Source organism: Megalobrama amblycephala, linkage group LG16 (genome assembly GCF_018812025.1).
Source record: "Megalobrama amblycephala isolate DHTTF-2021 linkage group LG16, ASM1881202v1, whole genome shotgun sequence".
NCBI classification, from domain to species: Eukaryota; Metazoa; Chordata; class Actinopteri; order Cypriniformes; family Xenocyprididae; genus Megalobrama; species Megalobrama amblycephala.
The window spans coordinates 13,504,693-13,532,186 of record NC_063059.1 but is presented as its reverse complement, the minus strand read 5'-3'; the positions used below and the strand labels follow the sequence as shown (position 1 = coordinate 13,532,186).

The window sequence follows — 27,494 nt, the reverse complement described above, 5'->3', positions numbered from 1 at the left end:
GCACGGGTGATAGAAAAGAAGAGAAAGGAAAGAGTCAACTAGAAAAGAGCGAGACATCTGTGACCAAAGCAGCTGTTCTATGCTTATTTGACTTGCATTTAGTAAATGAAGACAATAACTTCGCCCTCAAGCATCATACTTACAATATGCGGCAAGAAATTCAGTCACTTTGAGGCCTTCCTTGACCTCCATGGGAGTACATATTTTAATGCATCACTTAAATTGGCTAAAGATTGTGTGGAAATTACCCACAATTCATGATTCATACTGTTAATATTCTTGTTGATAAATCAGTGTACAAGTCCACAATCAATCTTTTATTCACTTTGAAATTTTGAATAAATCAGATGATGATTTCCCAAGAAAAAGACCCACCAAGCCTCATAATTTACTGCCAGTTTCTTCCACAAATTGATTTGCAATTTTCTCAGTACATTGAAAAGAGCCTACTAAACTCTATATCAGAGTTTCTCAACTCTGGCCCTCCAGATCCACTTTCCTGCAGAGTTTTGCTCCATCCCTAATCAAACACACTTGAACAAGCTAATCAAGGTCTTCAGGATTACTAAGCAAGTGAGTTTCATCAAGGTTGGAGCAAAACTCTGCAGGAAAGTAGACCTTGAAGGCCAGAGTTGAGAACCCCTGCTCTATATATACTATATAATCTCATTACTAATATCCAGCGAGCTGTAAACCATCAAGTTAGGCGTTTCCACTTTGAAACCCTCACTGTAACTCTGAATGGAAACTCAAAGATACAAAGTAAAATCCACTTTCCGATGTCCGATTTTCAGTGGTCAGATTACAGACAGACGCACCATGGCTGTTTTTTTTTTCTTTTTCTTTTTCCTTTCAGTGGGCATGCGCATCTGACTGAGTCTAGTGGCTTCGGGCTTACTGTGCCATGCCTGACTGTTTTGTATTCATGGTGGATGACTATCTCGCTACTGTTGCTGGGGGCTCTGTGGAGCAAGCACCTATTAGCTGGAAAACTGCCACTGCTTGGAGTGAAGTTTAATAAATATATAAAAGCCATACAGTGCGTAATTGGATGGTTAGCGTCAGAGGACAATCAATTTTGTTGAGGTTGCATTTTTAGACATTTTTCTTCTCTCAGAGATCTAAAAATAATGACAAAAAAGGAGCAAGAGTCAATCTGAGTGATTTAATCAAATATATCACTTACTGTATATACATACATACATATATACATTAGCAAAATCTTAGTCAGTGGCTTTATAATTACACATCCACAATAAATGTTGGTTAATGCAAATGGAAACCTGGTCCTGGAATAGAGAATTATTATTCTGAAATTAATATGATGCAGGCAAGCATACCGAATGGCATTAGAAATGTCTGCAGAATTATGCTATTAATCCATAAATGGTTTGAAGACTTGCTAACAGCTGTCATAAACACAACGATGATATTTGTGAAGCAAAGCAATTATCCTCAGACCTAATGACGTAAACTCGAATGACGTAAAAATATCTGAGTGATGGGAATAAATCCCATTTGCTTCTTGGATAAAAAAAATACATATTCGTAATCCTCCATAGTTCACAGACATCACATGGACAGTAATGGAATAAACTGACCTTTTCCACCTTTTATTTCCATTGTACATCTTGCCTCTGCGATAATTCCATAATAAAGAAGCCAATCTGCTTTTAATTAATCTGCCAGAGAACTTCTTCAAAAAATTATTGAAAACAGCATTTGCCCTCCCTACACTCTCAACAATCTCTGTCTCTGCCAATATACTGTAATAGTAACCATATGCCCAGCAGGAAGCAAACCAAATGCATTACCTACATATTAAATTCCCAGTAAATTCTCCTTTTGATACGCCTTTTAATGCATTAGCTGTGCTTGTGAAAGAGCCACAAGATACATCTCGGTTTACCAAAACTACGTATAAAGAACATGTACATTTGCTGCATTTAATTAGACGTTTACTATAGTATTGAAATACATTTATGATCTGATCTGAGAACTTTTTAGATGGAAAACCCCCTAACCAGACACCTTGGCTGCCAGGTGTGTATCCTAAATTGGTATTTCCCAATTTACAAACCGGTTGTGCCTCAGGGTGATTGAAGTGTGTAAAATACATAAAAAGTTATGTATTTAAGTTCAGAGCTTAAATACAGATCTCAAAATAGCCTGTGGGCTTTTCGCACTTCTCATTCTAAACCCTGGTTTAATGTAATCCTGGGTTAACTTGATTCATATTTTACACAGTTTATACTTTACTTATGGTTAGTTAACTTCACACAGTATATTTGGAAACTCTAGGCTAACGTTCAAATTTGCGAAATCAGTAGATAAAAAGAAAACATTCATTGACAAGTGCAGCATGAGAAACTATTATATACATCTGTGGAAACCGCTGTGTTTTAAATCTTTTAAAAATATATATACTACAAGAATATCATTTACACTATAAGAATATAAAATAACTTTTCCCCCTCAGATGACACTAAACACAGAGTTTGAAAGTTTATGACTGTTTAAAGCCTATGAATATTTAACAAGATAAACAATGAAGCCATTTATGATTAGTTGTCTTCCCCCCCCCAAAAAAAAATCTCAATTACTTTTATCACTGAATTGTTTTACCCTGTCTATTTTTGGTACCACAATTGGAGGGTTAGCATCACAAAGTCCCGGTAAACCCTGCTGTAACCCGGGGTTAACAGCCATGATAACTTGCTTTCAAAAACAGAAGTGTGAAACGCTTTACCCAGGGTTAAAATTGGCGTTAACCTGGGATTTAAATGCTCACCCTGGGTTAAGTGTAGTGTGACAAGTCCAAATATTACACGATACAATTAGTATGTATTAAGCAGGCAAACAGACTGTTGCACAAGCTCATCTGACGTTGGAAAGATTTTTATTTTGGTCAGAGGTGCTGAAGCCCTCCACCTGTCTCCCAAGCTCCTGACCCGTGATTTTGAAAGAAGAACTCACGAGTTAGGGTCTCAGGGAACAGGAGGAGGGCAGCTATAACCAGCTGAGGCTATTGCTTTTGTATTATCAAAGCTGAACCCAGCAGTTCGTACAATGCCAAAAGTTGGTGTCTGGCTGCATCACGTCTGGTTTGTGTCCTACAGCATCACTGGTCCTGTGAAAAGCCTGAAAATGTTGCAAGTAAAATACAAAGATGTTTCGCTAGTAACTGTTATGCATGAGACGGAAGGCAATACAACAATAGGATGATGGGGTGGAAAAGAAGAATGAAAAGGCAAAGAGCTGAATGACAACTTGTAAGACTTGTTTTCTCTTTTTCAGATTGGACTTCAATAGACAAATGCCCTCTGCTCTGCAGTCTTTGTGTGAGGAAAGGAAACACATCCCCCCCCCCACCTCCATCTCTGAGCCAGACGGTCAGTCCTTCCTCTTTGTTGTCTTCTCTAAGTCATGATAGACTTGCAATCCCAGCAGAGTCTCAAGGTGCCTCGTCCACATAACAGGTAGGACAAAGCGACCTTGCATTGCAGTTATATGCATCAGACAATAGTTGCAGACACAGAAAAGACAGAAAAATCCCCAGCAAAAAGTCTGTTACTGTAAAATAGGCTGCATCGGACATCCCTTTGCAAATGCGGGCATGCACCAACGCCTCAAGACAAAGCTGTCACTCAGATATTTGAAGGTGCGACTAGTTGGCAACTACATACAGATGTGGCAAACATCCGAGCGGCGAACCCCACCCCCCTCTTTTACCTCTGTCGCCACTATTCGGTACGCTTAATGAAATCTCTCCCATCTGTGGTGGCAATTCAGTCGCTCACCCCAGCCAAAACATGAGTGATGTTATTCCCTTCACCTCTCCCGGCTCCTCCCCCAATCTCCTCCCTCCCCCCACACCTTTGGCCCCTGTCCTCCCCTGAGGAGGACAAGGGGGAACCGACTGAGGTGATGCTCCCGGGAATGAGCAGATTATTATCGGCATTCACAATTTACCTCTGGCTTTCCGAACAAACGAGACGCCATCGCTGCCACCATCCATCTCTGAAGGAGAGAAAAAAAAGGTAAAGAAGAGAGGAGCCGGGTGCTGAATCAGACGCAGACTGGTCTTAGGAAGGGGGCGGGGGTGGACTGGAAGGCGCAGGTTATACCCGCCCCGCCGCTTGCTGCCATTGGCTTCTGGGAGACATCCATCATGCTGTCCCGCAGTGGCAGGAAGCTGCGGCGCATGAGTGAGGCGAGCGATTCTCTTCAGGCGCAAGGCAAATGGCCGGTGGCAGAAAAGTGAAGATCCAAAGAAATAGCTCACAAACTAGATGACAGCCGACCTCGTCATCAACCTCATCCCGGCTCAAGGGATGCTAACCTTAATTGACCGAGGAGAGCAATAAACCTTTTGCGCAAACTATTCTGCGGTTGGTCTGGGTCAATCGCTGACATCTTCTTTGAGAAATTAACTGTTAAGCAATCATTTACACCACTGCTGATAGCATATTATGAACAAGTCTATGCCTAATGACTAATTCATCATTAGCTATGTCTAACATTATAGTGCAAACACTGAGAAAGGCAGAAAGGGTTCGTGTAACGATATAATGACTTGCAGAACAGCCTATCTTGTGGTTCAGTTCATTCCCTGTTTCATTAACACTCCTGCCCTATGCAAGCATTCTCAGAGGAGCGCAGCGCTCTGAATGTCAGTATATAATCTCCACTGCACCACAAGGAACACGGCGATTTCTACAGCAACACATAATTCAAGTCCAAGTCCGCTTGGACTCCAGACTGCAGACATTGGAGACTACAGGGCCTAGGGACTTTTAAAGCAAATGAAATCAATGCGGGCCCTAAACTAGTGCCTGTAATCAATCAACTCTATTACAGCCTTTGCCTCAGTGTCTGGACACTGCTGACCCCCGCTTTCACCTTTGGACATTAAGGATGCAGCGAATACATTTCCAGCTTTACAAAGCTTGTTAGTCCTTGTGTAGTTGAGTGTTATGGTTCTGCAGTGGCCCTTCACTATAGGCAAATACAAGCCCAATTAATGAACATCTGAAACACTGTATCAGGGTTGTGCAAAATTCCGAATTGAAGAATTGGCTCTCTTTCAATTCATGAGTGTGAATTTGATTTAAATAAACCCCACCCCACTGGAAGTTCAATTGAAATTTGAATTGAAATGACAGGAAGAGGAATTTACTGAATTGCAATTTAAAGAAATTAAACAAGAGTTAAAAATATGGTCATATTTCATATTTGATTTAAATTTAAAAGGCATTCTCAATTCAAATCCAAACAGCGCTTCATTCTGCTCTGCTAAAAATATCTTCTAAAATCTGTCTAGTAAAATGTTTCTGAGCCACGATGTACTGGCCGACAGTGTAGAGTGTGCAAACATTAATAACTATCATGTCTTGTCACACCAAATGACAGCCAACTCTATCGACGCTGCCCATGCCCCTTGCGCTCAATGCTATTGATTTCTCTTAGGGGTCAAAGGGCGAGACGGCATTGATCCACGAGACTCTTTGACAGCACCGAAAGGACCAGCTCCAGACAAATCGATGACACCTCAGTGCACCACGTATACATTATGGTTATTTACTGGACATGAAGCAAAAGCAAGCTTTATCACTTGTCCGTCAGGTACGGCAGTGCTAAGCAAAATTCATATTAGAGCTTCAGAGAAAAATCAAAAACGAATGGGCTCATAAAATGGCTAAAGGGTGAACAGATGGGTAAAAAAAAATCCCCCAAAATCCCCTTAAGGAAACTTGTTGGGTTAGCATTGAAATTATGAGCATAGGTCAATTGTGGTTTGAAAAGACAAATGGACTAAGATGTAGACAAATATAGAATCAATTCTGTTCAACCTGTAGTCGAAATATGAGCCTCACTGTAGTGCAGCTTTCACCAAAGATGGATGCATGAAATTAACTGTAAAAATATATCTCTTAATGAAGCTAACTAAAGACCTTGATTTTAAAAAAGAAATAAAACTTCCCACTTAATATGTTATCGATTTCAGCTGTGATTGAAATGATCTGGCAGACATAATCCTAATACCAATAAAAGGATATATAAAGGTCCATCTCTCAGACACACACTAAATTGATTCAAATACTCATTCCAAAAAAAAAGGAATGACATCATATTACTTCATTCTTCGAGTCTCAAAGTTGTATTTTAGTTTAGTTTTGGTAACTGTATGCTGGTCGGTGGCTTGTGAGCTCCAAGGAAAGCTAGAAGGTTGTACAGTTAACTCCCAGGGCAAAATTCTAAACCATACAACCTACTACCTCAACCTGGATGCACACAGTCTCGGTTGCTGTAATCCCTTTTTGAAGAAGTTTACATAAACGTCAATCAATAGTAAATTACACTAGACAAGTCTGAGCAACTTCACTGCCCGTGTAAAAAGCCAAAGAAGGCTGGCCTTACATTTTGGATGATTTTCTACCACAGAGACAGAGACCCATAGAAACGAGCTTGTGCCATCAAACTTATCACAAGATCGGATCTACGGGTTAATGACAAGTGGCTGCTCATTTGATTATGAACTTTTAGAAGGAATGTAACTGCAGTGATTGTCCTACACTATATAGAGATGTTAGTATCTGGCACATCAGTGTATGACCTTCACAAAGATCTGCATTGTAAACTGAACTTTTCTTTTAATTTGGGACAACATGCAACATAATGTAGAGAAATATACCAACCAGTGATGTAGATGCAGATATTTTTGCAATCTGCATTTAAGAACACAAAATAAAATTGCTATACATGAACACAGGCATTCTTGTTTCATAACCTGTGATAATAAACTAGATTATAAACACACAGTTTGCTACGATTGCAGTTAGGATGCACCGTTATTAAAATGCCCAATACAGAAAAGCACATAATTATTTTTATTTGTTAATTGTTTTGGCCAATAAGTGACATTACAATTCTATACTATTTTGTGTAAATAAATGAATAAAATGCACTAAAATAAAATAACTTGTACAGTACTACTAACTTGTACATAAAGATAAAATCAACCCACAGCCCTGTACCTGTAAAGTGGTTATGATGGTTGGGGTAGGGGAGTTTAATTCAAGAGCTCAACTTAGTTCAAATGGCTTCACTGAAGAAAAATAAAATAAAAAAATTAGGTAGCTCAACAGATCATGTTCCCCACTAAAATCTTTGACACGTTGAGTGATTGATAACACAGAACTCTTGCCTAGTCCAAAACCACAACAGCCTTTCCCACTCATGAGTCACTGAGGTAATCTTGCTTTTTCAAAAATGATGCCAAAAATCCAAATACCGGCACGCCCTGGGCTGTCAAACTCAGTTCTGTGAGGAAAAGAGTTGATCTCTCTTGCTAAGCTGAGGGCAAAGCTGCATCTTAGCATTACTTTTAGTAACTCTAACTAAACCACAGTTAGCTACTAATGCTAAACATGAAACAGCTACGTAATGACAGTCTGAAGACTCACTAAGTACAGTATCAGTTTCATTACCTTTTGACCTCTCGCTTGATTGACAGTTTTTGTAAAGCCAACATTGTATGGGCTCACAGTGGTAGACAATGTTGCGCTTGGAGTGAGATATTTACAACCACCATCTGAGATTTTTACTGTGTTCCATAACAAAACATCTGAACCAAAAACATCTTCTACTGAAACAGCCATGTAAGGTCAAACATGGCTCTTTGATTTTGTGGTCAGATTCCAAGTTTAACCTTGTCCATAAGCTGGTTCACATTACCAGTGAATTTAAATGGAGCATGGTGAATAGGAACAAAGCTATGAGCCTTTGCAAATAAAGAATGTGGACATGTCAAAATATACCAGTCATAAAATAACATTTCATGCTTCCCACACCAAAGAAAAACTCAGGCATCATTAATAGTCAACATGGATACGTATATCTGAAGGGGGGAAAAAAAAGATCAGTTTGCCCTTACAAATGATTTTTTTTTGTTTGTTTTGTTTTTGTTAGATTACCTTTTTACAGTTTTTACAGTTAAAAGGATAGATTGCTCAAACTCGATGTCTGATACTATTCCTTACCATATGATTTTCTTTCTTCTTTTGAACACAAATACAATATAAGTGAGTGGTGACCAGGGGCTGTAAAGCTCCAAAAAGAACAATGTTTTATAAAAGTACCATCATATTTCAGAGCAAGGGATGCATGAAAAAATGTGTATCTTGAAAGAAATGCATTATGCTTTGTATAAAAGCGTCTGCCAAATAAAAAATACATTAAAAACAAAAAACAAAAAAACATTTATGATTTCATTTTCCCTTTGAAATTTGAAATTCACAACAATTACAAAGGAATGGGAAGCAACACAATGAATAAAAACATGAAATTTTGAAGTAGAAAGAATGAAAAAAAAAAACGTACTGTCGTACTTCAATAATCTTTGCATTATTTACTTTGGAAAAAAAATTACTGACATGGACTGAAATTTAAGTCATTATAAATGAACGTGATTCATCTGTGTGTTTTTCCTCAATTAAGCTAGAATACGGCTTCAGAAGACTTGAAATACAGCACAAGACTTGCATCATAAAATGGGTCCATGACAGTCTCTTTTTTTTTTTACTTGGAATGACATGAAAATGAGTAAATGATGTTAGAATTTTATTGCTGGGTAAACTAATCTTTTAATAATCCTATAAAAGTAAGCAATAAAGATAAGCAAACTTAAAGCCTCTCCTCTCTAGTGCCCCCCAACTGTATACTTGCATAAAATTTTATTTTACCTCGCCAGTTACATTCCTTGTAAACATAAAGATTAGCCCAGAATATGACAAATCCTAGTTCACTTATGAAGAATATTTCCATACATCATAAATTCCATCCCTTAGTGGATTTGAACTCTCTGACATGTGAGAATGGAGTCCTAGACTGATCGATTAGTTTTATTCCCAGTATTAACAAAAGTAATGAAAGCAAGGATAGATAGGGATTGCTGTGGCAGTTTATCTGAAAAAGCGAGATATTTTTGGCTACAGCCTGACTGTTTGTGCACACGTGAAGTGAACTCAACGGTGCCATTAGTTTTAAACAAGCAAATGCGAGCAGCAGCTGAGTGGGGCCCCTCACGTGCCATTTGGCTACAAGGCAGTGTTACATGCGTCGAGGAGTCACTCGGTTCATAGCAATTACTCAAACATATGACAGGACTCATGACTCACACACTGCACTGCATTTTGGTGAGTGAAAACAAGACTGGTCTGAATCTTATTAAAGTCACAGAGAAAACTCTTGACAGATCCACCACACTTCTCACTGCAACTCTCCAGACCTGACCTAAAAGGCTTCACAGAGAGAACTGTTGCCATAATTTGATTTAATTCTCCAGCTGATTTGGGGAAAATATTTTAACTGAAAGCAGGAAAAAGCATGTTCTTTATCCATTATTTAATTAAAGCTCCTTTGCATTAATGGAGGTTACTCATGAGGTCAATATCTAGTTAGTATTTCACCGGCAATGTGCATTTAGCCTTCACCCGTCTCATCAAAAGTTGTTTTTATTGAATATTCCGTTTTTGCCAACTTTTCAAGATCAACTCATGAAATTGATTATAATAAGACTGATCATTATAAAATACATTAGGGCAAAAAGTGATGACAAAAACAAGTCCTAGTACTAGTTTGAAATTTAGCCAAGCACATTGAGCCAACCCACACTAACTTAAGACAAACTGGAATTTGGTTATGGGCAGTGCCTCTCTGCAATAATTCATAGCCAATTTTAAAAGCATTATACACCTGTGTGTGGTTTTCCAGGAGGAAGTTGTGGCCTACAGTACACAAAGACCACTGAAAAAATGGTGAACTTTTCCAGATGTCAGAGAGCAAATCTCTCTCTTTCTTGATAAATAGTTAAACCTTTACCCAGACTTGACGTACAGCAACAGGATGTAGATATCCAGGTTTGGGAACCTAAAAATATTGGAACCAAACTCTTCCCAGCTCTTTGTAGGGAATCAAACACAGCCAAACTCTTATGAGCCGGTTCTTTTTATAAAAAAACACCTTGCTGTGGGCACTTGAGAGCGATTCGTCGGCGCAGCATTTTTTTTTTTTTTCAGTTGAGACACTATATGTGCTACATGATATGGAATATCTGCGGAACTGTTAACTAGTATCTGATTTCGCAAATAGTTTGTTTCTGAATATAAAAATGTTGACACAATGTAACATACTTGCTCTGCCACTTTGGATGAAGAGATGCTTGTTGTTGTCGTTTGTTATCGTTGAACAAGCAGAATGTGACGGTGTGGTATTTGTCCCACCCTGATTGGATGACTGGGAAAAAAAGTGACAGTGATGAGCGCTGTGTTTTATCCAAAGTTGAACATTCTTCAACTCTCAGTGACCGGTAAAAAACGCAGAGCACTCTGCCAGTGATTGCTGCTGCCGTTTTTAAAAAATGTGGCGCTATAATTGAAAACAATAGAAAAAATACGCTAGCCTCAAGGAAAAAAAAAAAAAAAAACACTTTGGTGGACTGGGCACGTGGCCTAACTGTCTGTGAGACTTAAATTAAGGTAAATTATCTTGTTTTTATCACATGGTGTAGCTGTAAAAAACGTTAATTAAAATGTGAAAACACATCTTTTGTAAGAATTGTATTACATTTATTTGTGTTTTTCATCATTTTTTCTCAAAGATTATCTTCATTTGGCAATAAAGTATTTTAAGCACAAAAAGAAATGTTAATGGAACCACTTACCGGAATTATTGAACGGTTAGTTCACCCAAAAATGAAATTTCTGTCATTAACTACTCCCCCTCATGTCGTTCCAAACCCGTAAGACTTTCGTTCATCTTCGGAACACAAATGAAGATATTTTTAATGAAATCTGAGAGATTCCTGTCCCTCCAAAAACATCTACAGTGCTTCAGAAAATTTGGACTAAACCGCTTCATATTAGGGGTGTAACGGTTCAAATTACTCACGGTTCGGTTTTTATCACGGTTTTGGTATGGTTCGGTATGTGCTATGTCAAATAAAAATAAAGAAAATAAGAACAAATAATCAAACTACAAGCAGCAGCACAAATAAATACAATAGAGCAAACATACATATAAAATAAACAGTACTTTTCAGGTTATTTAGGTATCTAACAGTATTTTTCAGGTACAGAAATTTAATAAAGTAATCAAATGTAAAATAACATTGCATATAATCTTCACTGTAAAAATTAAATAAAGATGAATCATTATTAAAGTTACAAAAGCTATTTATTAAAGAGCAGTGAATGATTACCTGGTCTTTTGTTGTTTGATAAACATTAAAAACACAGACAGCAGGAATTTTAGGCTGCTGTCACTTTAGGACATAATGCACTGATCGAACATACTGATACTGTACACATGCATTGTCTTTCTCGACTATTTACATTCACTTAAAGGTGCCCTAGAACTTCTTTTTAAAAGATGTAATATAAGTCTAAGGTGTCCCCTGAATGTGTCTGTGAAGTTTCAGCTCAAAATACCCAATAGATTTTTTTTAATTCATTTTTTTAACTGCCTATTTTGGGGCATCATTAACTATGCACCGATATATAGGTTGCTGCCCCTTTAATTGTCATGCTCCCCCTCCCCCGGAGCTCGCGCTTGCCTTGAACAGCATAAACACCGTTTACACAGCTAATATAACCCTCAAAATGGATCTTTACAAAGTCTTCGTCATGCATGCTGCTTGCATACATCGGATCATGTAAGTATAGTATTTATTTGGATGTATTACATTTGATTCTGAATGAGTTTGAGGCTGTGCTTCGTGGCTAAAGCTAACATTACACACTGTTGGAGAGATTTATAAAGAATGAAGTTGTGTTTATGAATTATACAGACTGCAAGTGTTTAAAAATGAAAATAGTGACGGCTCTCTTGTCTCCGTGAATACAGTAAGAAACGATGGTAACTTTAACCACATTTAACAGTACATTAGCAACATGCTAACGAAACATTTAGAAAGACAATTCACAAATATCACTAAAAATATCATGTTATCATGGATCATGTCAGTTATTATTGCTCCATCTGCCATTTTTCGCTATTGTTCTTGCTTGCTTACCTAGTCTGATGATTCAGCTGTGCATATCCAGACGTTCTGCCCTTGTCTAATGGCTTGAACATTGGCTGGCATATGCAAATATTGGGGGCGTACATATTAATGATCCCGACTGTTCCGTAACAGTCAGTGTTATGTTGAGATTCGCCTGTTCTTCGGAGGTCTTTTAAACAAATGAGATTTATATAAGAAGGAGGAAACAATGGAGTTTGAAACTCAGTGTATGTCTTTTCCATGTACTGAACTCTTGTTATTCAACTATGCCAATATAAATTCAATATTTAATTCTAGGGCACCTTTAAGACATAACCTACTATGTTTGCTATAGGATACTCACCAAGATTTTTTTGTACTCAACATTTGTGCACTGTCTGAGATTTTTCTCACAGCACACACGCAAGTTCTCTTTTATGTCTTCTTACACTTGAATATTTAAATTTGCAAGGCTTCAACGAGTAGTTTAAACACAGAAACAGTGCGTGCTGTTCAGGTCTCACCTGGGGATTAACAGCGTAAATGACTGATCATATTAGAGCATATGTCACTCCTATTGAACAGAGTTTACAAAGAGTGACTGTTTTGTCCATGTTGTTGTTGTTTTTTGATCATCACTGTTGTAACATAACATAAGCCAGGATGTGGATCCATTGACAAAAACATATATTAGCTGAATTCTGTCTGTCTGTTTTATGCATTATTGTCAACAAACTATATTATAGATGTGTCGTCTTGATTTAAGATGAATCACGGTGCAAGTGTGTGCCAAACCTTGGGTGGAGAACTGTACAGTTTGATTTTTTTTACCGAGACCTGTTACACCCCAAATTCATATGGATTCGTTTTACGATCTCTTTATGAACTTTTTCATAAAGCCTCAAAGTGGTAGTTGCGTAAAGTGTCAATGGAGTGACCGAAATCTATCAGATGTTATTAAAAATTTGTGTTCATTTGTTTTTTGAAGATGAATAAAAGTCTTATGTGTTTGAAAATGAGGGTGAGTAAATGACAGAATTTTCATTTTTGGGTGAACTAAACCTAACCCTTTGAAATATACTTTAAAATCCATATCGTTGCCTGTGTTTCTTGTCTTAATACCCTACTCTCAATCCATCCATTTTTGTAAATTTTAAGCAATTATTGCTTTGATGGATGATTGGATGAGCTGAGGCTTGAAGCCTAAGGCATGCGGAGAAAGGTCTTTTGTCAGCCCCTGTGGAAAGGGACCTGATAGCACTAATTCAAATCAAGTAGAGATTTGCTGGGAGAAGCGCCAAGAAAATGACTTTGTTTGACCCAGCTGCCAATCAATCTCCTTGCACAGTGCCAGACTAAACACGGTCAGTATTTTAGCGGGACATGTTGGCGGCAGTTGCCGGATGATTGAGGGGAAAACTGGGGTTCTGTTCGGGGAGAGTTACATGAAGCACCAGTAAACACACACTCACCCCAGTGTCCGAGGATACACGACTGCAAAATAGTAGGAAGTCTGCAGAAGTTGCATTTGGCCTGAGATTTACGTATTTATAATATAATTAGTTTGAGGTGTCATGCTCATGTTTGAAAACTTAAATGTTAATTATTACACAAAGATAAACTTTTATTTTGTCATGATCATCTGTTTTTCTATTAGAACAACCTTGTATTAAATATTCTGACAAAGGAAGCTAAACTAGTGTTAGAGCATCAGATTACACCAGTAAGGCCAAGCAATTTAATTTAATTTACTAAATAACAAAGACATTTAAATTCCATCGATTGGTCAGCATACTACAGAAATGATTACAAAAGTTTTCAAACCTGAGCTGGGCAGCTTAATCCTTTATCAAAAAATATATATCACAATATATATCAATAAGTCATGTTGAGGCCAAAGTGATGGAATAAGATATTGATAATTTCTCATTACATAAAAGACTACTGCCAAGCACTACATCTGGGGATTATGAAAAACATCAATACTTTATGAATTTCAAATGAACTGGGCTTGAAAATAAACATAAGCATCAATGTGGCTAAATAAAGCATTGTTTTAGGATCAATGCAAGCAAAAGCTTATGAATCCAGAATTCTCTTTTAAAAAGAATGAAATGGCATTTCAGTTTAATTACTTACTTTTTTTAATTACTTTCCTTGTCTGCGGATCAACTATGCTTAGTGTTAATTGCTTATAGGCGTGTGTGTGTTATCCATTAGAGGCCGAATCCCAGTACAACGAGGATGGGAAAATGCAAATGAACTAATATGATACCAACTGCAATCTGCACTAAAATTGTGGCCTTCTCTCTCTCACGTGGTCTTTCCGTTTATCACGAAGCAGCATTTGTCTTCATCTTGAAATTATTTAAATTTAATATAAAAAAACTGACATTTCGTATCTAAATATTTCAAAATGTGTGGAAGTTGCAAAAGTCTGGAAATTTCATCTGTCTGAATAAGCTTGAGCTAGACTAATGCTTACAACTACTCAGTTTCAACAGCTGGCATGTAAAAATAAAAATTCCCCTGATTTCATATGATTATATGCAATCCTTATAATGCAAGCTGGACACTTGGTCACATGATTCAGTACCGATGACTCAGTATCAAACAATATTAAACAGACAGGCTAAACCAAAGCTGATCAAACAAAGAAATTTGTAATCCCACTTTAAAAGCTGTTCAAATTGATGTTGTTTCATTCACAAATGTATATTTATTTATATAATTTAAATAGAAATAAGTGATTCTCAACCAGTTTTGGTTGATTAGTCATATTTTATGACAACACAACACTTGTTTATGATACAAAACTCACAAAAATGTCCTTAAGATGAGAAATGTATTATTATTATTAGACTAAACTGCAAAGAACCAACAACAGGTTCCAGAAAGGGAGTTTTCGCAGTGATGCCATAGAAGAACCATTTTGAGTTCCTCAAAGAACCTTTAAGTGATCGCTTCTCAAAAGATCCATTTTGCTCCTTAGTGTGAAGTATTCAATTAAAAAGAGTACAGATGCCTATAAAGAACAACTGAATAACATGTTAACAACTGAAGTGTGATTTACATGAAACGCCTCCAAAGAACCATATAACCAAGTATACTACAAACAGTGAAAAACCTTCCTTTTTAAATGTAATGCAACCTGTGTGCTTACCAAGTTTCTAAAAAGTCCAATGACTCATGAACAACATTTATCCCTTGGCCTCTAGATACATTCAAGATCACAGCAGATAAAAATACCAATTCATTCAGATTCTGAACAGCACTGCTGTTATTGCCGCAGACTAAAGAGCACCTTAGTGTGAGACTGCAATAAAGAATAAAGACCACATTATTAAACGTGCTGGTGGCACCATCATAGCAAAATGAGAACAAAAAATAAAATGGTGCAGCCCATTTTCAAAACCACTGAAATCTTATTGAGTACAGGACATCAATGCAAACTGTAAATGCGTTCAGGAAACTTAGGATCATATTTTGGACTCTGTCTGGACCACAAACTTAGACACTATATACTGAAGTATGCACCTTGATTCTCAGATCTCTGAAAGCATTTACCACAGCAACACAAGGGGAGCGTGGAACTTAACCTTAAAGCGTGGAACTTAAATGCCATTCAGAAGGTCATTAGAATGGGTTTTAAAAAAATAAATGAATAATAAGTCCTAACCTGCCATGCACTGACTAGATCTACAACAACTGCTTTCGTAACAGTGGTTTGGAAATAATACAGATTTAAAACCACCTCAGAAAATTAAAGGTCCCGTTCTTCGTGATCCCATGTTTCAAACTTTAGTTAGTGTGTAATGTTGTTGTTAGAGTATAAATAAAATCTGTAAAATTTTAAAGCTCAAAGTTCAATGCCAAGCGAGATATTTTATTTAACAGAAGTCGCCTACATCGAACGGCCAGTTTGGACTACATCCCTCTACTTCCTTCTTTAATGACGTCACTAAAACAGTTTTTTGACTAACCTCCGCCCACAGGAATACACAAGAGTTGCGTTTGTAGAGTGTGTTTGTCGCCATGTTCGTCGAAACGCTGTTATTTTCATCCCGCAGTCCAATCACCGGGTCTGATTCCGGCTCAAATTGATAGGGTAAAATTAAAGACATGTTTACAATAACACTGAGCGCGTGCATCTCCACGTTATGGTAAGAGGCGTGACCTTTCCGGGCAAGGTTCGCTAAGCTGCTGTCGAATCACAACACAGGAACCGCTGGCACAATCAGAACTCGTTACGTATTTCTGAAGGAGGGACTTCATAGAACAAGGAAGTCATCAGCCCGTTTTTATGACAGTGGAAACAGCGGTATACAGATAAGTAAATTATGTGAAAAATACTGTGTTTTTTTACACACGAAACATGAACACATGTTATATTGCACACTATAAACACAATCAAAGCTTCAAAAAACCACGAAAAACGGGACCTTTAAAAATACTGACAAATCTCATCTTTAAATGCACTCGAGTCTTTATGACAGTACTATCATATACAGTTTTCTGATGAATATTACATCATTTTTGTTGATTTGTTCCTCTTTTCTATTCATTTTTTCCTCATACATTATCACCATATCATAGTATGCATAACATTTATGCAAAACCTATATTACATTTTTATGTATATTGTTGTATTTGTAAACTTTTTAAAATACAAAATCGTGTTAACTAATTCACAATCATAAACAAGGGCCCTTAACCTTTTCTTTTTCTCTACTTTTGCATTCACTTCTGCTCTAGTTAACATCAAATCTTGGATCTAATGATAAATGGTTTGAAATTTTCCTCAAGTTGCTTTGAATGAAAGTGACTGCTAGATTGCTAAATATGATAAATAGATTGAAAATTGAGTTTGCTTTTCTGTATTTTTGTTTTATTTCTAGATTTGTGAAAAAGAAAATGTTATTTCTAAAAAAATAACTTTTTATTAAATATTTAAAAAATCATTAATTCATTAAAAATTCCTTAAAATTCATTAAAACTTTTAAAATAATTTTTCTCTTTCACAAAATGCAATTTATTGTGGGCTTTGTGAATGGACCTTTATTTTGACATGATTGTATTATATTGCAAACAGCATGATATCTACTCGTTTTGGTATCGAACTACTTTGATCCATATTTGTGAGCAAATTTAAGGTTTGATGACTTTGTTAAAACTCACAGTTGCATTGCTTAGCATGTAAGAATCTGTGCACACCACAGTCTCTGTGGGAGGCAAAGGCAATGCAAAGTGGTATTCCTCAACAGTATGGCTAATGGAAATGCAACATAATGAAAGCTGGGGTCAAACGAGGGGAACGATTCCTCAGGGGTGGAATCAAAACAAGGAGCCGAATGAAACGGAGACTCAGATTTCACTGCTGCACAATTCGATTGTGTGATACCACTCAGTGCTACTATAATATTCATAATTACGGTAACACGTTGAGAAGGGAGTACATTTTCTTCATATGATATAATGTGATCAATGCTTGTTACAAACAAAGAAGATTCTGAAATTACAGTGCACTGAGATCATGAATTTTATGGAAAGCATGGATCAAAATATTCATCCTCTGCTCAAATATTATCTGATATTCAATGTGGAGTTTGATACATGCATGTCTGCTGCTAAAAATGATGCAGATTAATAACTCGATGGACATTTGCTTTATAGTTTAATATTTATGGTTCATAAGTTTCATCATGTTTTAAGCTCCCTATTAATGGTGCACAAAAGTGTGAATAAATGAGTTTCTAACAAACTAATTTCCATAGCAACATACCCTCTCAAAATGAAATCAATCCCAGGTCAGGCTTTAGCTTCATTCTCTCCCTCCATTCCCCAAGGAGCAGACTCCAAAAACTGAAATCACTCCAGGGAAACAGGGAATAAATGGTTATGATCCAGTTTTATGGAAAGCAAACCAAAGAAACTCACAATCAAAATCAGAGCCAGTAGAACAAAGAGCAAGAATACAACAATAAATATTTGCCAAACCTAATCAGAGTGTAGCAGAAAAGCAAACCTTGTCTAAATAATTTTCCATGTCAAGTACGCTACTCGAGGGCAGTGAATGCTCAACGCCGGGCTTTTTTTTTTTTTTTGGCGTAACTAAACAAATCTGGAGGATTTTGCATCGCTAAACAGAACCAAACTTGCGGCATCCTCATAATGCGGGGAAAAAGAACCCAAAATGTATGGAAAATATGCAAAAGCCAGAGTTAATTTAAGGCTAACACTTAGGGAAGTGGAGCATGTAGATTCCTGGTGTTTCCAACATTCTGCCCCTGCTGTGTTACATGGCCGCAACCCCTTTTGTGGAGGGTTAACCCGTTAAATCCCACCAAAGTGGCTATTCAGTGGAGTGCCATCCACCCCAGGGGTTATTGTGACTGGCCTTTGTTAAGAACAATAGACGTAAAGAGGATAAGACACCAGTAGCACTTCCTAACTTCCCCCAAAGTCTTCTCTCTTTCCCCACACTGGTAGGGCAAGTGCCTGGATCGATTGATCCCCCTCTTTTCCTGTTTAACATTAGAGAACCCAATTTTTTTGATCCTAAGTGCACTAAAATGACATTAAATAGCTTGACATTTTTTCATACAAATGAAAATAGTGTCTATTAAATGTGTCTTTTCTATGTTTTAGTCAATTGGTTTATTACATTATTAAAAGCTGCCTGTCTAGATGGAACTATTTAATAAACTACACTTGCTCAAAAATAGAAGCAGTGCCAGAGCCACAAATGAACCATCAATGCAACCTCCTAACCAAACCCAAATTAAAGAGTCAAACTGCATCCTACAGTATACAGATGAAGTTGCAGCATCATATTTTTCCCTTTATCATTCTAAACAAAATATAACTCATTTAAATTCGCGTGGAATTACAAATGCTCTTTCATTAAATTGTAGTTCTCTATTATGTCTATCATGAAATCATAGATTTTCAAATAAGTTCAATGCTTGGGATCGAAATTCAATTTTATCCTTCCCTTTAATCATGGGTCACTGGTTAGAAAATATATTCTCGCTCTTGCCTCCCTCTAAGCAGGTGAACTGAGCTCAAGACTTTCCCACGATCCCTCAGTAAATCTCTCTTTGCTCTGCCCCTTTCCTCTGTCCCAGCCATCTGTCTATTTTTTAGAGTGCGTCTGGTGGAGCAAGTGTCTGCTGCTGGGACAAGTCCAGCATTCCAAAACAGATTTCACCTTCAGTATTTAGCCAGAAATACCAATATTTCAAATAAAATATTAAAGCATCAATTGTAGTACTAAAAACATTGGAATACGTGATGATTTCTCTTTGTTTCTGTCTGTCCGTCTCCCTTTTGAAAGAAACCTGTGGTGTTCTGACAGTCCAAGAAAAGTGAATTTTACAGAGGTAAGCATGTTTTTTTCATAGACTCTGTACTTCTTTAAAAAGATTCACCATCATCAATCATCAACCTCTCATAATATTACTTTCTTAAATAAAAAAATCGACTAATTAAAACAGCACATAATACATCCAATGTGAGAAATTGAAGGATTGATATAAAAAAAAAAAAAAAGGCACAAACTCTAACCAAAATTGTCAAGAATGCGATTATGAAGTCTGTGCTTTAGCCCGTGACGTTTTTCACTAAAACACAATATCTGGAACATATCCAGCAGCATTTGACCTTCACGCTCATCTTAAAAAATTTTTAATTACTGAAACCGGACCTGTCAAAGCAATGGCCAAAATAACGCTTCGCTTTAAAAAAAAAAAAAATGTAATAAATAATAGAGCTATGTTACGCAGTCATGTGACATATTCTATCCTTCATTTCTCCTTTTTCTGGTGAGCAGCCCATGCACGTATCATTAGAGTGTTAAAAGAAGCGCGGCTGGTGCCGTGGGTCTCCTCCTGTGCTGCCTTCCCTCTAAACGTGTGACACTGGCTGGCTGAGAGCATGAGAACGGAGCCTTTTGAATAGCAGGATCCTCATACTTGGCTAGTAACCATGGAAGCAGATGCCTACTCTCTTTGCCCTCCTTACCTCCTTGCTCCCTCATTGAAAAGAGGGCACGCCTCGCTTTCTTCTTCCTGACCGAACTTGCCTGGCCCTCAAAGGGAGCGATTGAGCAGGTCACTGGTCTAGACTTGTTTGCATGGTCCACGGAACAGCCTTGAGGTAACCCTTGCTCCCTGTGCGTCGCACCACCGTACACTGCAGGGGGGGACATCGGAGATGTGAATTTGAAAAGGAGCTCCGTCCGATTTTGCCTTTGTGCCTTTTTCCCCTCATCGATCGGCTGAATATCGAACCCTCAGTCTGTGCATGTGTGAAACGGATAGCTTAGTAAGCATTTTTTCTAATCAAGCTCGCGTTGTGGGCCAACTCTCTCGTTTTTCTCTCTCGTACTTAGCCGCCTTGAACCCTCCCTCTCTCTCTGTCCCTCTTTCTCCATTTTTCTCTCTCTCTCTTTTCCTCTCTTGCTCTTTCTGCTTTTTCTTCCTCTTCTACGCTCCTCTAAGCATTGTTTTGATTATCTGGGACATTTGGATAAGCATGTTGTGATACTTCTAATCAGTGTCAGTTTTTTTTTTTTTTTTTTTTATCTGTTATTGAGTGATTTCAGCTTTGTGTTACCCGTGGATTTTGCATGCTGCTGTACAACTGTTTGCTTTTTCAATTTCAACTGGGATGACCACTAACCACAGAGGGACTTTTTAGACTATTTAAACAAAAACACTGGCAAATCCACTGCTTTTGTTTCCATTCCATCTTAAAAGATGTATGGATGACAGTTTCTTCTTATAAAAAACATAACAGTTTTCTTGTGAAAAACTGATGTCTCATGAGGTGAGTATAATTATGTTCTCATATATTAAATTTGGTATAATCAGCTGATGTAAAAAGATTAAATATGAAAAAAAAAAGATCTTTTTTTCAGCTGTTTAATAAATGTACATTATCTACCTGAAAAATTTATGTTGAGTATGCTGTATTAAAGCTGAGACTCTTTGAATGTATCCGTGTCTCTCATCATATGACGTGTTGCAATTATTGTGGGATTACTGGGTTTTCACTGTGTACATATTGTAATGGGATTTCTTATGTTAAACATCACTGAATTAGTATTTGACTTCTTAAACAGGAAACATTTCATTTGGTTTTAGGCTGTTACTAGACGAAATGTTTCTGTTGGAGACAGAAAAAGACAAGTATTAAAACACTTAAATTCATTTTAGTAAAATGATTCTTAATTTATTGTATTAAAATTGTTTATATATTTAAGTCACTATATATGGAAACTATATATAAGAATGTGATGTGAACTCATCAATCAACATCAATGATAATGTAAACACCAAAAGCAAACTAAATAATGATCTCTAAAAAATGATCATTTGTCTTGTCATGTTCTAAGAATATATGACAACACAAATGTAAAATATGATGACAAAAAATATTGCAGGCATCAAAACTGACAAGCCAAAATATTATATATTTTTATAGTACAATTATTATTTGAAATAATATAGGACTATATTAGACAATATTATTAGAGACTGTATTTAAGGAAAATTGAAATATATTTTTTTACTGTATACTTTTGGCTACAATCAACTTTGTGCTGCTCTGTATTTTTTTTTTTTTTAAATATCTTACAAAAATTATTAGAACAATTAAACAGAAAAAATAACATAGTAAATTTAAAAATATCCTATATGAAAGATTGATTAAATGATTTAAGAAAAAAAATTAAAATGCTTTTTTAAAACTGTGTAATGTAAAAATAAAAAAAAGCATTTCAATGAAAAAAATCTTAACAATGATATTCCTGTGCCCTGTTTTTCTAAAACATCCCATATTTCCCATATATGCATTTACATACATTATAACTACATGTTTAACTACATTATAGCTACAGTTTAATAAAAAAATAAAAAGTGGTAGCACTTTATTTTACAGTTCTATTCCCCATGTACTTATGATAGTAATTGCAATAACTGGGTAATAACTAGGTACTAACTCTGAACCTACCCCTAAACCTAACCTTAACCCATGTGCTTACTTTATATTACCCAGTACTTTCTTAGGTAAGTAAACTGTCAGTACATGTAAGTGCACGTATTTTAAATTAAAGTGCAACCTAAAAAGTTTTGTATCTTATCAACCATTGTAGACATACTCTTTCTCCTTTTTTTCACTTGCTCGATTAAATTTGGGTGAAAGATTGAGAATGCACCAAACTGGGTGTTTAAGGGTGCTGAAGTGGGGATTATATTTTGGAGAAATTTGATTGGACGAAGCCCCACGCAGTGTACGACACGCGCCATGTCAGTAGCTGGCGGTGAGGTCACAGAAAATGGAAGCTTAAGGTCTGAGTTCAGTCTGGAAATTACCCACCGTCTGATTCCATTTACTGGCTATTGTCATAAAAATACAGGCCATTTTAAATGCACAAACATTAAAAAGTAATTGGTAAATTATTTACAATCTTTCCATTCTGAATGGCTGCTTTTTTCCTTTATTTTACGGATTTTACTGCTTTAATTATGCAGCTTTTAAATGTGAATATAATTTTCACTCATCATTTTATTTTTTTTCATATTATTTATACAACTTTAATGCAATTTTCAACATTAGAACAGATGTATAAATGTTATACTGAAGCTAAATCTGCGGTGCATGTTTTTACAATGCAAATTTGTAGACCTATTAAGAAAGATATTAGAAAATGGCATTACTTCTTTAAAAAAAAAAAAATAGACAATTAGATGCTCTGTCTGCCTTTCAAAATAATTAAGAAAAGGTCCGAACAACATTTGATTGTCTAAAATAGTGATTTATGCTGAAATATAATTGAATTTAAATACATTGCCAATGCATTAAATGCACAGAAGACAGTATCTGGTCAGCTCGTCCCCAACGTGACCCAAGCAAATGACTTTCAGCATAATGCAATGATATCACTTGTGGTATGCGTTAAACAGCCATGTCCAAAAGTGTCATTTGTGATGTGCATCTTAGCGTTTTGACTTTGAGACTGCCGTTCAATATGTTCTTTGGCTCGCTCGAACGTGTGACTCACAATAGACAATGAAGCCAAGACCAGCTGTGATTTTCTGTTGAGCTCACTCTATGCATTATTTATAGTCACATCAGTAGATTAGGCTGAAAGCTTGACCCTACCGCATGACAATGTCTCCAGCCCATTCGCGTTCTGGTCACCGCAAACAAACGATAACCCCTTCTATCTGCCAATAATCCCACTGCTTTTCCATCCGCACAATGCATTTTAATAGAGCCGGGTCTCAATCGCTATGTCACACTAATCTGTTTTTTCACATACAGTTTTTGCTATTATAATTACTAAACAAATCTCAGATTTTTATAGCAATTTGGTGGACACACATCCACGTGGTCCAATACATTGTTTTTTTGTGGATTGTACCTCAAGTACCCTGTCGTTCTTAAAACAAATTCTCAAACAGATCCCCCTCAGTACACATCGCAAAAAGATCCCCCCTCTGCATTCCCTGAGCTAACAAAACACCATTATCTGTTTAATTGCCTGAGAACTGTTAAATACCCTTTATTTACATGACAAGATTCAGCTTGTTGCGAAGTGTGACACAAACGAGTCAATACACAAAAGATGACGGCGGTCACCACCGCCCCTGCACCCCCCAAAGGCAGGAGTCCGGCTCATGAATGACAGTGCTGCAACAAGCACCCTGAACAAACACAAACACACACACACACACACAAACCTAATTGGTTTTTAAACAGGTTAATGGAGTTTGGCATAAGCACACTTCACTGTACAGGTGTTTAATGGAATGACCACAGCAGTGTCAGTGTGTTACAAAATATGTCAAATATAAAATATATAGGTTACACTTTATTTTAAGGTAGGAATTATACATTTAAGTAATATTAATTAACTGCATGTACTTACTAAAGGGTTATGGTTAGGATGAGTGTTTGGTTTAGGGTTAATTGCATGTAATAATGCATAATTTATAGTTATTACTACAGTAACTACATGTGTAACAAGGACATTAACAAAGTGTTACCATATGTGTGTGTGTGTGTGTGTGTGTGTGCATGTGTGTAAATATAGATAATTAATAAAAATACAAAATATATGAAGTAGGAATGCACAAATAATATTCTAATTAAATAATATTCTTATTAAATTAAATGCATTTAAAATGCATTTAATTTTTATTTTAAAAATGCAATATTTCACAAAGAAAAAATTGGTTAGGTTACTTTGACATACAGTGGGGTCCAAAAGTCCACTAAAAAGCTTCTATTTTGTATCTTTTTAATAAATACAATTCAATATTTCATTACAAATTATTCTACATTAGGATATTTATATCAGGATAAACATTTGAGTGAAAATTACCATTAATTTAATATTTGCTTTGGGTAACACTTTACAATAAAGGTTTATTAGTTAACATTAACTACATTAGTTAACATGAACTACAGCTTTTATGAATCTTTTTTAATGTTAATTTCAACATTTACTAATACATTATAAAAATGTTGTTAACATTAGTTAATGCACTCTAGCATGAACAAACAATGAACTGCTGTATTTTTATTAACTAACGTTTATAAAGATTAACAAATACAAGAACAAATGTATTGCTCATTGTTAGTTCATGTTAGTTAATATAATGTTAACAAATTAACCTTATTGTAAAGTTTTACTTTCCTCTGTACAGTATTAATTGACAGCAAGTTTGTGATTTAAAACCTGATATGATATGATGAAAGTTCCAAAGAGTTCACAAAGAGCTTATTTGATTAGTGACTTAAAAACTTTAAATAACCATGTATGATTTCACAATCCTGTTTAATTCCAGATTTAAATGAAAAAGTGTTTTAATGTGGATTCTGACGTTTGAAGCCACAAAAAAAAGCGGAGAGATTTTGAGCAGAGGACGATTGACCCCGAAGGCACAGTGACTTGGAGAAAAGGCTGGTATCACACTGGGAGGGAAAAAAAAGCGAAAGGGAGAGAGATGGGGTTCATTCTGTCTTTTCTCCCTCTCTCGCTCTCTCCCTTTCTCCTGCTGCCTTTGTGTGCCGTGCAGGAATGTGCTTGCTTTTCATTTCTTTCTTTGTGTCTGCCCCTCAGGCCCTAGCAGGCAGTGTCTTATGCCACAGCGGGGTCATGGCAAACACAGAGACACATTCATGGCCACATCAAGTTTATGTGAGAATCTGGTCTTTCCTTGCCCCTCATTTCCATATGAATTGTTAATAAAATAGCAGTCCTGTGAAGGGGAGATCACTCCGGCAGGGGAAGTCAAGCAAAGCAACCTTGGTTTTAAAACGGCCTCATCCCTTCTGTTCCTTCGATGCAGAAACGCTATCACGAGCATATGTCATCATTATTGTCCATGTTTACTTTAGCACAACCACATGTGAAATGCTCCTTCACAAAACACCAGCAGAAACTGTATATTTGGATTAATGGCTCAATGAAAATAACATGCCTAAATAATCAATTTTGAGAAATAACCATATAAAATTCAATGTTTTGTTGGGTGTACTGGAGTTTCTCACATATGCATTAAAGGCAAGACTTTTCATTTCAAAATTTTAGTCAGTAATAAAACAAATGGAGCTTGAAAATCAGATCCCCATTTTTAGAAAGCTGTTCTCAAGCCAATCACAGTTTGCGCCTTCTGGACAGGGAGCAGGATACATCTTGAAGGGCTGGCCAGTTGATTGACTTTTCTTTGGGTTCAACACACGTGTCCTGTGACCCCGCCACACTTTCCCATGCCCTCCGATGCCCCATCTATTCTAACAGACATCCCTAATTCCCCCCATCCTCCACAGACAGATCAGCCTCGGCCATTTCTTGACAGCAGCCATGTGTACGACTTCCCTCTGTGATGTCATAGAGGTTTGCTGTCCAATAATTAGAGGGCGAGGAAGGGTCAGGATAAGAAGATGGGTGGTGATTGGACAAGATAAAGGAGCTCACCAAATCAACCTGCTCCGACCGCTTTTTATTCGGCACACGTGATGTTTCATTAAATGTGTAGTGAAGAGAAGTAACTGAAATAATATCATCAAGCAAAACATTTATACATGAATGTCAACCTGGGGGGGAAAAAAGTATTGTTTATATATGATAAAAATCTGTTTTCCATTATACTAAGGTTATTTATTTAACAATAATTCAAATTTTGTATTTTTACATTATAATAAAAATACAACTAATTATCACTATTTTACAATAATTATTCAAAATAGAATGTACTATTAATATTATTCAGAAACATAAATGATATATGTAATATTATTTAATCTAAATTAATATAATTAAAAGTAATTATAAAATGTAAAATGACAAAATTCTTTACATTTTTCTTTATGTCAGAGATTACATCAGACCCAGGACCACAAAACCAATCATAAGGGTCCTTTTTTTTTTTTTTTTTTAAATAAATAAGCTTTCCATTGATGTATGTTTTGTTTTTGTTTTTTAATATTTGCCCGAGATACAACTATTTGAAAATCTGGAATCTGAGGGTGCAAAAAAAAAATAAAAAATCTAAATATTGAGAAAATTGCCTTTAAAGTTGTTCAAATGAAGTCCTTAGCAACGCATATCCACTCACAAAAATACATTTTTGATATATTTATGATAGGAAATTTACAAAATATCTTCATGGAACATGATCTTTACTTAATATCCTAATGTTTTTTTGGCATAAAAGAAAAATAGATAATTTTGACAAATATTGTCCTATCCTAACAAACCATACATCAATGGAAAGCTTATTTATTCAGCTTTCAGATTTCAGCTATTTCAAAAAATAGACCCTTATGACTGGTTTTGTGCTCCAGGATCATATATATATATTTCAGTATTTATTAAAAATTGTATGTTTAATTTGCCATTTCTTTGTAATTAATTGTGAAAATTGTTAATCACTATTTTTTCAGCATATTGTTAAGTTGAATACTGAATATACATACATAAAAAACTACAACATTCTTTGACACGTCTTGATTATATCCTATTAATCTCCATTTCACAGGATGTCAAATCTCATAATCTCTATTTTAATAACTTGTGTTATAATCTCTAACATGTATCTGAATGGCTCTTCTTCTGCTCAATCCTGTTTTGTGGTTCTGTACATCTGCTATTCATACAGCGCTCTTCTCGTGATTAAGTCGTCTCTTTGTGGACATGGATGTCCTCACTCTTCAGTGTTTTTGGACTTGCGGACAGATCTTGCTGTGAATCGACGGTATGTCTGCCAGCTTGACACACACAGAAGGAGAGCATGACATCAGGGCTTTGTCATTTAGAAGATCTATTCAAGGATTACAGTGGAGAATGAGCCCCTGCCTGGAGGAGACTTATTTCACTGAAACCCTAGCTGTTTTCACTACAATTTTTTTTTTTTTCTCCAAGTACTTCTGGAAGTAC

The 27,494-nt window shown here is 36.3% G+C and overlaps 2 long non-coding RNA genes across 6 annotated transcripts in view; one reads left to right on the top strand and one right to left on the bottom strand.

Moving 5' to 3' along the window:
- Positions 1-20,500, top strand: part of LOC125248198 — a 29,182-nt gene extending 8,682 nt beyond the window's left edge. Inside the window, exons 3-5 of one of the 2 annotated variants that reach the window (XR_007180273.1) lie at positions 3,298-3,392; positions 19,380-19,425; positions 19,875-20,500. This is a non-coding gene — a long non-coding RNA (uncharacterized LOC125248198). Of the gene's footprint in view, positions 1-3,297; positions 3,393-5,469; positions 5,720-19,379; positions 19,426-19,874 lie in introns of those variants that run through there. The other variant, XR_007180272.1, reaches the window with a different exon arrangement.
- LOC125248197 overlaps positions 1-27,494 on the bottom strand; it is a 52,746-nt gene that overhangs the window by 20,487 nt on the left and 4,765 nt on the right. Inside the window, exon 2 of one of the 4 annotated variants that reach the window (XR_007180270.1) lies at positions 20,066-20,341. The exons of the other annotated variants lie outside the window; for them this stretch is intronic. This is a non-coding gene — a long non-coding RNA (uncharacterized LOC125248197). The remainder of the gene's footprint in view (positions 1-20,065; positions 20,342-27,494) is intronic. 4 annotated transcript variants of the gene reach the window in all.